Here is a 10,359-nt window from a genome sequence, read left to right as displayed (position 1 = left end):
CAGATTTGGAGGTTCAGCGAAGCAGATTTTTCAAACTTATATTTGGATGATCTTGAATACATGTACTTTGAACTCAGAAACATGACGAACAGAAAGGAATGAGAACTGATCGCTCTTGAGGCTATCAAGAGATTTATGCGTTGTCATGTGAAGCTGGCGATGGTCATTGATGTTCAAATGGGCCTTAAAGACAATCAACGGATCATCAATCTGAAAAGACCAAATCAAGAATTAGAAGATATTGATGCTTATCCTGTCTATATGATTCTTGAAAAGCCAGAGTTCGGGATCATCTACTTTGCTCAACTTCAAGTAAAGAAATTCATGAGGTTTAGTGAGCTGAACAAATATTCTGATGGTACGATAAGATTAGTGAGAAGGGCACTTTACTTGAAAAGGGTGAATAATGATAAAGCTGCTGAATCAGAAATGATGAGTTCTAAGGAAAGATATTTGTTGGTCAATGCGATAAATTTGCTCGAGGAGAAAATCCAATACAGGAACGGTCTGAGAAGATTAGAGAAAATTCTTGGACTTCGAAAGACTAAATTTACAAGAATCCAAACTTGAATCCAAAGGCGGTTGTATTCAAGTTTCTCCTTAGTTTACTTATCTTGTAATAGTGTAGCTTTACTATTTTCCATAGTATAAATAGTATTTTCATTGTAATTGTCATTACCAAGTAATTAGCAGATTGTAATCAAGATTTGAGCTGTAATTTTCTCTCTCTCAATCAAATCAATCTTTGATGATATTCTCTCTACTATTATATTCATCTTGATTCTTGAAGATCTTATCATGTTTGTATGAATATTGGACTTCACACTTCCTCTTCATCTGTTAGATTCAGCCAGTGATCATCCTCTGCCATGAGTGCTTTCCCGGCATCTCTTTGTTTAGAGAGAATAAATTTATTTTTGTAGTAGACGGTATTTCGAGTTACCGGCTTTCTACAATTTACAGCAAAGTGGCCTAGCTTGCCACAGTTCTTTCGGCTTCTTCTCGTATTTCTTCTCGAACCTCTTTTCTTCATATTTCTTCTTCTCGCCGAATTTGTCTTGGAATTCATATTTTAAGCCCGACGAGAATCTTTGGTTGTTCGAGTGTGGCCGTTTCGGGAATTTCTTTTGGAATGCTTTAGTTAGCATCGCCATGGCATGTTTAATTTCTGACATTTCAGAGTCTGAATCTGAGCTGTTACTATCTTCTTCTTCAGATTCACTTGATTTGCTAACTTCTTTTACTTGCTTTCCAGATCTGCTCTTTGCTTTCTTCTCTTTCTTCTCTTTCTTCTCAGATACGAAAGCCAAAGGATCAACAACTTCCTTTTCTTTCTTCTTCTTTGAATTTCGGATCTCCAAAACGTCTTCCTTGTTCTGTTTCAGAGTTTCATAGATTTCAAGAACATCAATATCTGATAATGATTTATTGAATCTGATATATGATTAGCAAATGGTTTCCACTCTGGTTGAAGATTGTTGAGGAATTTAACATTTATCTCAATTACAGTTTTAGAGATTCCGTTCTTTGTCAGATCATTTAGCAGTCTGATAAGCCTATCATTGACAACATCAAGGCTCTCACCATCTTTAGCCTTGAACTCTTCGTATGCTGATATACAGTTAGTAATCTTCAACTGAGTTCCCACTCTAGAACCCATCATCTTCTTTTCAATTTGAACCCACATGCTGTGACCAGATGATTTATGGCTGTCAATACTGGTATAAATGTCATTGGTCAGTGCTTGCATCATGTACGACTTGCAAAGCACATCAGCATGGGCTCTTTCTTTTTTTTTTTGAGTTGTGTATCTGAATTTTTCCTTGATAACTGTCTGAGCTGGTCTGCCTTCTTCTAGAACAGCAGGTGTCTCTCGATAGAACACAGCAGGACCTTCCATCAAGGATTCCATTATCAGATCACCTTCCTTCATTCTCTTTATAAAGTTGAGAAATCTATCTTTCCATTGATTGTAGTCTCCTCGAAACAGCACTTGTGGCTTGGTGTCAGTACCAATAGCCATTGCTTCTCATAAACTCATTTTATCAGTTAGTATGATTTAGATCAACTGCAGTTCAAACTTTGTATTAAATGATCAGTATTCAAAAATATCAGATAAATCTCAACCAAGAATATGCACGCATTCAACACTTAGAAAAATTAAGCTCACAAGCTTATCCGGATTAGGAATCTGGTCAAGCATATCCGGATTAGAAGCCCGGACAACGTAGACTTAAATTTTTCAACAAAATGAAGTTATTCGGATTAGAAGTACGGACAACAAAGAACTTTAAATCGCACAAACTATCAAGTAATTCGGTGAGTTTCAACACTTAGTCAAAATTAAAGCAATTAATGAATTTTAATACGGATAATGCAAAACTCGATAGGGACAAGGCGTAAAATTCAATTTGGATTAAAATTCTCAAATTGGATGATTTCATCACTTAGTCAAATTTTCAAAATGAAATACGGACGTAAAAAGTCAACAAGTCAACTAGTCAAGGTCAACTAAGTCAACTAGTCAAAATATGAATAAGTCCGCTTAAAATCAATTCGATCAAAAAATCAAAGATTTAAATCGATCACAACACAAAGTCAAAATCCGTTCACAAGTCCGTTCAAAGAATCAAAGTCAAAGTTCGGTCAAACAGTCAAAGTACGATTATTCAAACATTTAACAACAATAGAACATAAATCGCATAATAAACCGCTCAACCATACACTTAAATCGCTCACCAATTCGCTCAGGCTATGACCGGACTTCAATTAAATCGTACAATACACAAGATAAATCGCACAAAATTACAAATGACTTACCAAACGGATTACCTAAATCGCTCAATAAATCGCACAGGAGTCAAGCGATTTACCTCTTAATCCGACCAATACTTACCCCGTTTAGCCTAATCCGATCAAACTCAATTCACACAAATACTACAAGTATTAAACCGTACAAGCTTTAAGCGATATACAATCTAAATCGATCAAGAGTTAATCGGACTAATATTCAAGCAAAAACACAAATTTCACACTTTTCACCAAAAATTTGGATCAAAACATGAAAAATTATGAATTTTGAAGAACACTTAACAGTTTTCGAAAACTCAAAATTCAATCAAATCAGGTTCAAAACTTGTTTAAAATTAAAAACAGTGTGAATCAAACTTGTTCTAAATCAAAATTCGAATCTAGCGATGTAAAATTTGTTAATTAACAACCAACAATCAAACGATTTAACCCCAAAAACAGATTCTGGACGAAGAACAAATGAAGAACTCTATGAACACAGATCGGTAATCCACTAAAAATTTGTGCAAATTCGTGCAAAATTCTTGATAAATTGGTTTAATCCTCTAATAAAACTGCTGCAGCCTGCTCTGATACCAATTGAAATGTCCAAATCATACACAATTGATCATGATCTTCAAGAACATTAAGAATGAGATGAAGAGAGAGAATAGATCACCAAATGTCTCTTGAATTGATTGAGAGAGAATTATAGATAATCTCAGATTACAGAATTTCCTAATGACATGCTAATGACAATTACAAAGTAAACTACTATTTATACTAAGGAAGGAATAAATCTAAACTATTACAAAGCATGTAAAATATGGAGAACTTGAATACAACAATAACGCGCATACTCGAACCCAACAATATGAATTCCTCTCTCACTGAGAACAACAACTTCTTCTCTAAAGCCTCGTCAGACATCAACTGACTATGGCACAAACGACTTTCTCATCTCAACTTCAAGACACTCAACGAGCTGTCAAGAAATGATCTTGTCACTGGTCTTCCTCAACATTCTTTTGCAAAGGAATCTTTTTGCTCAGCATGTGAAAAAGGAAAACACACAAGAGCTAGCTTTAAGTCTAAGCAAATCTCTTTAGTAACTGCACCTCTTCAGCTATTGCATATGGATCTTTTTGGTCCAGCCATAGCTGGAAAGAAGTTTATACTTGTCATTGTTGATGAGTATGCCAGGTACACTTGGGTCTTCTTCCTCAGATCCAAAGATGAAGCACCTGAAGAAATCATTTCGTTCATCAAGAAAATAGAAGTACTCAACAACATCAAGGTACGATCTATTAGAAATGATCATGGCACTGGATTCAAAAACAGTACTATGTATAACTTCTTTGAGGACAAGAGAATCTCTCACAACTTTTCTTCAATGAGGACTCCTCAGCAGAATGGGGTCACTGAAAGGAGAAACCGAACAATTATTGAGGATGCTCGATCATTGCTCAACGAATCCCATCTCCCTACTCAATTATGGGCTGAAGCTATCAACACCGCTTGTTTCACTCAAAATCGATCGCTGATCATGAAAAGATTCAAGAAGACAGCCTATGAACTTTTTCATGGAAGAAAACCTTCTATAAGTTTTCTTCATATATTTGGTTGTACTTGTTACATTCTCAACAATCCCGACCAACTTGGAAAGTTCGATCCCAAAGTTGATGAAGAAATCTTTCTTGGATATTCTTCAATATCCAAAGCCTTCTCAGTATTCAACAAACGAAGACAGATGACAGAAGAATCTATTCATGTCTCGTTTGACGAATCTCAATCAGCTAATTCAAAACTCATCTTAAATGATGAGGATGAATTAGAAAACTGGATGTTTTTTCACTATGGACAACCTGAAGCTTCCTCCAGTGCTCCTCTCAACACTGAATCTCATGAAGCTGAAGATTATCCACTAATCATTCCAGTTACAGCTAGTCACTCCAACGCATCTTCTTCAGAGATCGCTGCTGTGCTCATTAGATGTGTTCCTCCTTCTACTTCAAACACTGATCAATCAGTGAATGAAATGCCTTCAGTATCTGAACCTATTTCAGTTGTTGAATCTGAGGCTCCTTTGGCGATAGTTCCTATTGCTGAAGATACTGCAGCTGAAGCCTCATCTTCTGTTCCTGAACTCACCTACTCAGATGAAATTCCTCTACCGGCTCAGCGATGAACAAAAGACCATCCAATTCATCAAATTCTTAGTGATCCAGATGCAGGTATCAAGACTCATTGTGGTCTAGGTAATATCAGTCTTTTTGTCAATTTTCTTTCTTTAGTTGAACCCAAAAAATCAATGATGTTATCTCTGACCCTAGTTGGATCCTTGTCATGCAAGAGAAGCTCATTGAGTTTGATAGGAACAAAGTCTGATACCTTGGCCCACGTCCATTTGACAAATCAGTGATAGGCACCAAATGGGTTCATCGCAATAAGTTGGATGAAGATGGTGTGGTTACCCGTAACAAGGCTCGACTTTTTGCTCAAAGTTATAGACAAGAAGAAGGGATCGACTATGATGAGACCTTCGCACCAGTGGCTAGACTCGAAGCAATTCGACTATTTCTATCCTTTCCTGCCCATAGAGACTTCAAAGTCTATCAAATGGATGTAAAGAGCGCTTTTTTAAATGAGAAACTTCAAGAGGAAGTTTATGTTGAACAACCTCTAGGGTTTCTTGACCCTAAGTATCCAAACCATGTCTACAAGTTGGATAAAGCTCTTTATGGGTTAAAACAGGCTCCTCGTGCCTGGTATGATACCCTTTCCTCATTTCTCATCTCTGAGAAATTCTCTCGTAGAAATATTGACCATACCTTATTTCTTAGGAAAGTTAAGGGTCACATCACTCTAGTCCAAATTTATGTCGATGATATTATATTTGGTTCCACTAATCCCTCTTTGTGTTTTCGGTTCGCTGATCGCATGAAGAAAGAATATCAGATGAGCATGATGGGAGAAACAACCTTCTTTTTAGGTGTCCAGATCAAACAATCAGATAAAGGTATTTTTGTCAATCAAAGTAAGTATGTTCGTGACATGCTGAAGAAGTTTGATCTATCCAACAGTTCATCTATAAAGACTTCAATGGCTCCTCCACTCTCTCTCAACAAGGATCCAAATGGAAAGCCTATAAACGTTACTTTTTATAGAGAAATGATAGGCTCCCTGTTGTATCTAACAGCTAGTCGACCCGATATCTTGTACTTTACATTCTTATGTGCAAGATATCAAGTTGAACCAAAGAAATCCCATCTGATTGCTGTAAAACGCATTTTGAGATATCTTAAGGGAACTCCTAACATGGGTCTTTGGTACCCTAAAGGTTCAGGTTTTGACTTAATTGGTTATTCGGATAGTCATTTAGCAGGTTGCAAAATTGATAGGAAAAACACCACTGGAGGATGTCAGCTTCTAGGTGGAAAGTTGGTGAGCTGGATAAGCAAAAAGCAAAACTCAGTGTCCACATCAATAGCTGAAGCTGAATACGTAGCCGCTGGTAGTTGTTGTGCCCAAATACTTTGGATGAAAAACCAGCTGATAGACTACGATCTTCAGTTTTCAAAGGTTCCTATCTATTGCGATAGCACTAGTGCTATTACAATTGCAAACAACCCTGTACTTCACTCCAAGACCAAACATATTGAGATCCGATATCAGTTTATTAGAGATCATGTTATGAATGGTGATATTGAACTTCACTTTGTTCCAACTGAGTATCAACTCGCTGACCTTTTCACCAAGCCTCTTGATGAGACAAGATTCAACTATGTTAGACACTGAAGACTAATCTTCAGTTATTAAACATCACTCAGTAAGTGAAATGATTCAGTGCTCTATCTCTGATACTGAACTTTTGAGTAAATATATCTATTCTCTCTAAGGTATGATTACTCTTTTCTTTTTTCTTCGACTTAAAACCTTCACTGAAGTTTTTCTTCTTTAGTGGCTAAAGTTTTAAACGTTGGTTCCAATGATCTTCTTACCATTGATCATATATATGTATATAAGTATATCTTTATACTTATTCTCTTAAAAATCAAAAATGATCACTGAACCTTTTTGATCAGTGTTTAAAATATTTTTAATTGTCAGATTCAGTGATTCTTTTATCACTAACACTGATGTCTTAAGACCCTCACTGAAGTCTTTCATCTTCACTGACAAAATATTTTAAACGGTCTTTTCAGTGTTTAGTTAAACACTGTATAACTCTTCGTTTTCTTATAAACCCTTCGTTTTTAAAAGAAAATAGTTATTGAACCGTCTTAATGACGAAATTCTCTATTTACTATGCGCAACGTTTTGAGACGTGCAAAAAGGTACTGTCATTACGTTACCTCATTTAATGTCATCCAATCATGGATAAGAACGTGTCATTTTTCATCATGGCCCCTTTTCCCAACCGTCGTCTTTTCACTGTCTCATATTTCTTCTCTCTCCTCTTACCTATAAATATGCGACCTCTCCTCCATTTCTCTCTTTACGCTTTCAAAATTCTAAGACGAACCTCTGCAGAATTTTTCCATAGCAAGAACTCTCTCAAATGTTCAAGAACTTCTCGACCTTACTTTCTAAATCTTTAAGGTCAAATCTTCTCTTTTCTTTATCTTCTTCTAAAGAAATCTGTTCAATCTGTTTAAGAAACTTGTTTTCTTAAAACATTAAACAACGAAGACTATTTAACCAACTTTTGGTTATAATCTTATTTCTGTAAACACATTATACTTGAAAAACCCTAAATCTTCTTTAAGGATTTTTCAAAAGAAGTTTTTATTGTTTCAAAAACTTATCTATATTATTCTCTCAAAACAAATCTTGGTTTTACTAACAACTTGTTTTATCTTATTCTTATTAAAAATAGATGGCTGCCAAGAATGTTAACTTTTCTCTCGATGAGGTATCGTTCAAGGCCAACAATCATATTGCCTTGTTGGAGATCCCCTCATCAAAGGCGGACTACCAAGAAGCGGCCGACTTTCTCAAACAGTCGTCGCTTGGCTTTGCACTCAACCATGAACCCATCATGGTGAAAAAACTTCTCCAGGAGTTCTGGTTCACTGCTGAGGTTGTGGACGTCGAGGTCAAGCCTGGAAGACAAGTTGAATAGGTTAACTTCACCTTCAACCGCATGGAAGTGAAGTTTGGCGTGAAAAACTTGAGGATGACTCTTTGCCTTCCCAAAGGCTCCTACGACAGCGAACCCACAATGGCTGAGATCATCGAGTGTCTCGAAGCCATTGGCTATCAATGGCCGATGAAGAAGGACTCAAATGCTCCCATGAAGTCCTTGTCAAAGATCGAGAAGAACAAGATGTCAGCCGTCTGGCAATACCTGTTATCTCACTTCATCCAGTCTATGGGTGGAAAGACTGGAGGCCAGGACCAGTCCTCCAGGATCGCCTTGACCATAGGCGTTTTTACGATTCAGCGTCGCAATATAAATTATGTTGCGGTCATTTTCAATGACCTGGTGCTTAAGCTGAACAAGCGCCAACGAGAAAAGGTGTTGCCTTACACCAGGTTTCTTTCGATGGTCTTTACGAAGATCTTTGAAGGTCATTACTCAAGGGAAGGTAACTTTCAGGTTTCCAAGCTTGGATCCAGGATTATGGATCATAAGTTGAGGGACAATGATGTGGCACTCTCTTCTATTGTGTCTATCACTATCTCTTCTCCTCAGGTGGCCAGGAAAAGGGTAACCCCCCCCCTCCCCGAGTCTAGCCCAACCACCAAAACCTCTTCAAAACGACCTTCTCAACCAACTCTTTGGTTCTTCTCAGAGAGCCAAGAAGGCCAAAAAGGGGATAGCCACATCTCTGGCTGAAACCTCTCGACAGGTTTCAACTATTGAAACTAGCCTTAACCTCGAGGCACCTTTAGCTAACCCTCCTAGCTCTTCAGTGATTTATCCCATCACTGTCGTATCAGTGCCACCTACCTCAACCGCCTCAGTGACCCAAATCACTGAAGGTGTGAATATCAGCGCCGCCACCGCTGAACACCCACGTCTCTTCTCAACCATTTTCTCTTATCCTCCTTCTTTGGTCTTTACACATGTCGATGATGTATCAGCGACTGTCCTCCCTGATACTGAGACACACACCACTGGACCTGAGGTTGCTCCTCTCGATGCTCCTCATGATACAGATATCCATTCTTTCAAGGACATCTTTGCTCACGCTAGTGACAATCCTTTCGATGTCATTGATGGCCCCTTAGATATTTCATCTTCCTACCCCTTCATTTCTACTAACCTTAAGCCTTTTGTTGCTCACACTTCTTCTCTTGCAGGTCCTTCTTCTACGCATCAGATGACTATGATATGGCATCTGACATCAAACTCCTCCTCCCAGCTATTGATTCCATTCTCTCCATGATAACTGAAGTTCACCAAGAGATGCCTCGCAAGGCTGAACTTGATGCAGACCTCTCAGCTCTCCGAGCGGATGTTCAAGAAATTCAGAGTCACCTTCTGACTCTCCAAGAAGCTGTTCGAGCCAACACTGACGCCATTGCTGTTCTCTCCAGCAGGGCTGATGATGCTTAGGCTCTCGCCCTTTAGCAGACCAGACTTCTTCAGCAGATCCTGGATGTTGTCCGTCAACCAGCTCCAGTGATCCCTCCTTCTTTCTCTGCTAATGATCGCGCTCAGATCAATGAGATGCGTGAGGCAACGACAACTCTAGCCAGTGCTCTGTCAAGGCTAGAGGTTATGATGGTTCTCCAACATCAGCGCATGGATAAACTCTCTGGTTTATACTCTCAAGTCTTAGCCAGAGAGGGGGAGATGAGGTTCAAAGCTGCTGGACCATCTGATGCTGCTGCTGCTCCTGATCCTACTGCTGCTCCAGCATCCGTTACAGTTGAAGCTGAAGCTCCTAGAGCTGAAGCTGTTGTTGCTCCTGTAATCACAACCACCGAAGCTGTTTTAGCCGAGGCAGTCGATGCCATCCCTAAGGATGATGCTCCTACCATCACCGCTACTGCTGGTGATGATAATGATGAAGACGAAGATGATGATTGTAACACCCTCATTTTCACTATGAGTTGTGTCACGTAATTCTCATTAAATAACAATAAATAACCGCAAAATATAGTGGCTAATAAAACCTTATTACAGCAGAAGTCTTACAAATTCAGTTAAAATTAATAACTCAACGTTAACCCGTCCCATACCGAGTTACATTACAAAATGAGTTTAAGCATAAACCTAACCATCCGAAATATAATAATAATATAATTATCTAGGAGAGAACCTCGCTCTTGTCCACCCTTGAACCTCTTGCACCTGAGATGCATACTAATAGTCAGCTTTATAAAGCTCGGTGAGTTCATGGTTTTTGTGCACAATCATACACATCTCATCATGCATAAAACAAACAATGCCCCAAACAAAATAATATGCACATTTGTTTCAAACCTTTTTGAAATAATAATGAGATCTCTTAATTTCTCATCGGGTTAAGGTCTTACCGTCATCGGCACTTCCCCAGGTTACACGGCTATCCCTTGTCCGGTCACCCATCCCTAGGATGTGCCATCCCTATGACT

The sequence above is a fragment of the Cynara cardunculus genome, assembly GCF_001531365.2.
Source record: "Cynara cardunculus var. scolymus isolate 2C chromosome LG 17, CcrdV1, whole genome shotgun sequence".
NCBI classification, from domain to species: Eukaryota; Viridiplantae; Streptophyta; class Magnoliopsida; order Asterales; family Asteraceae; genus Cynara; species Cynara cardunculus.
This window is presented reverse-complemented; position numbering follows the sequence as displayed.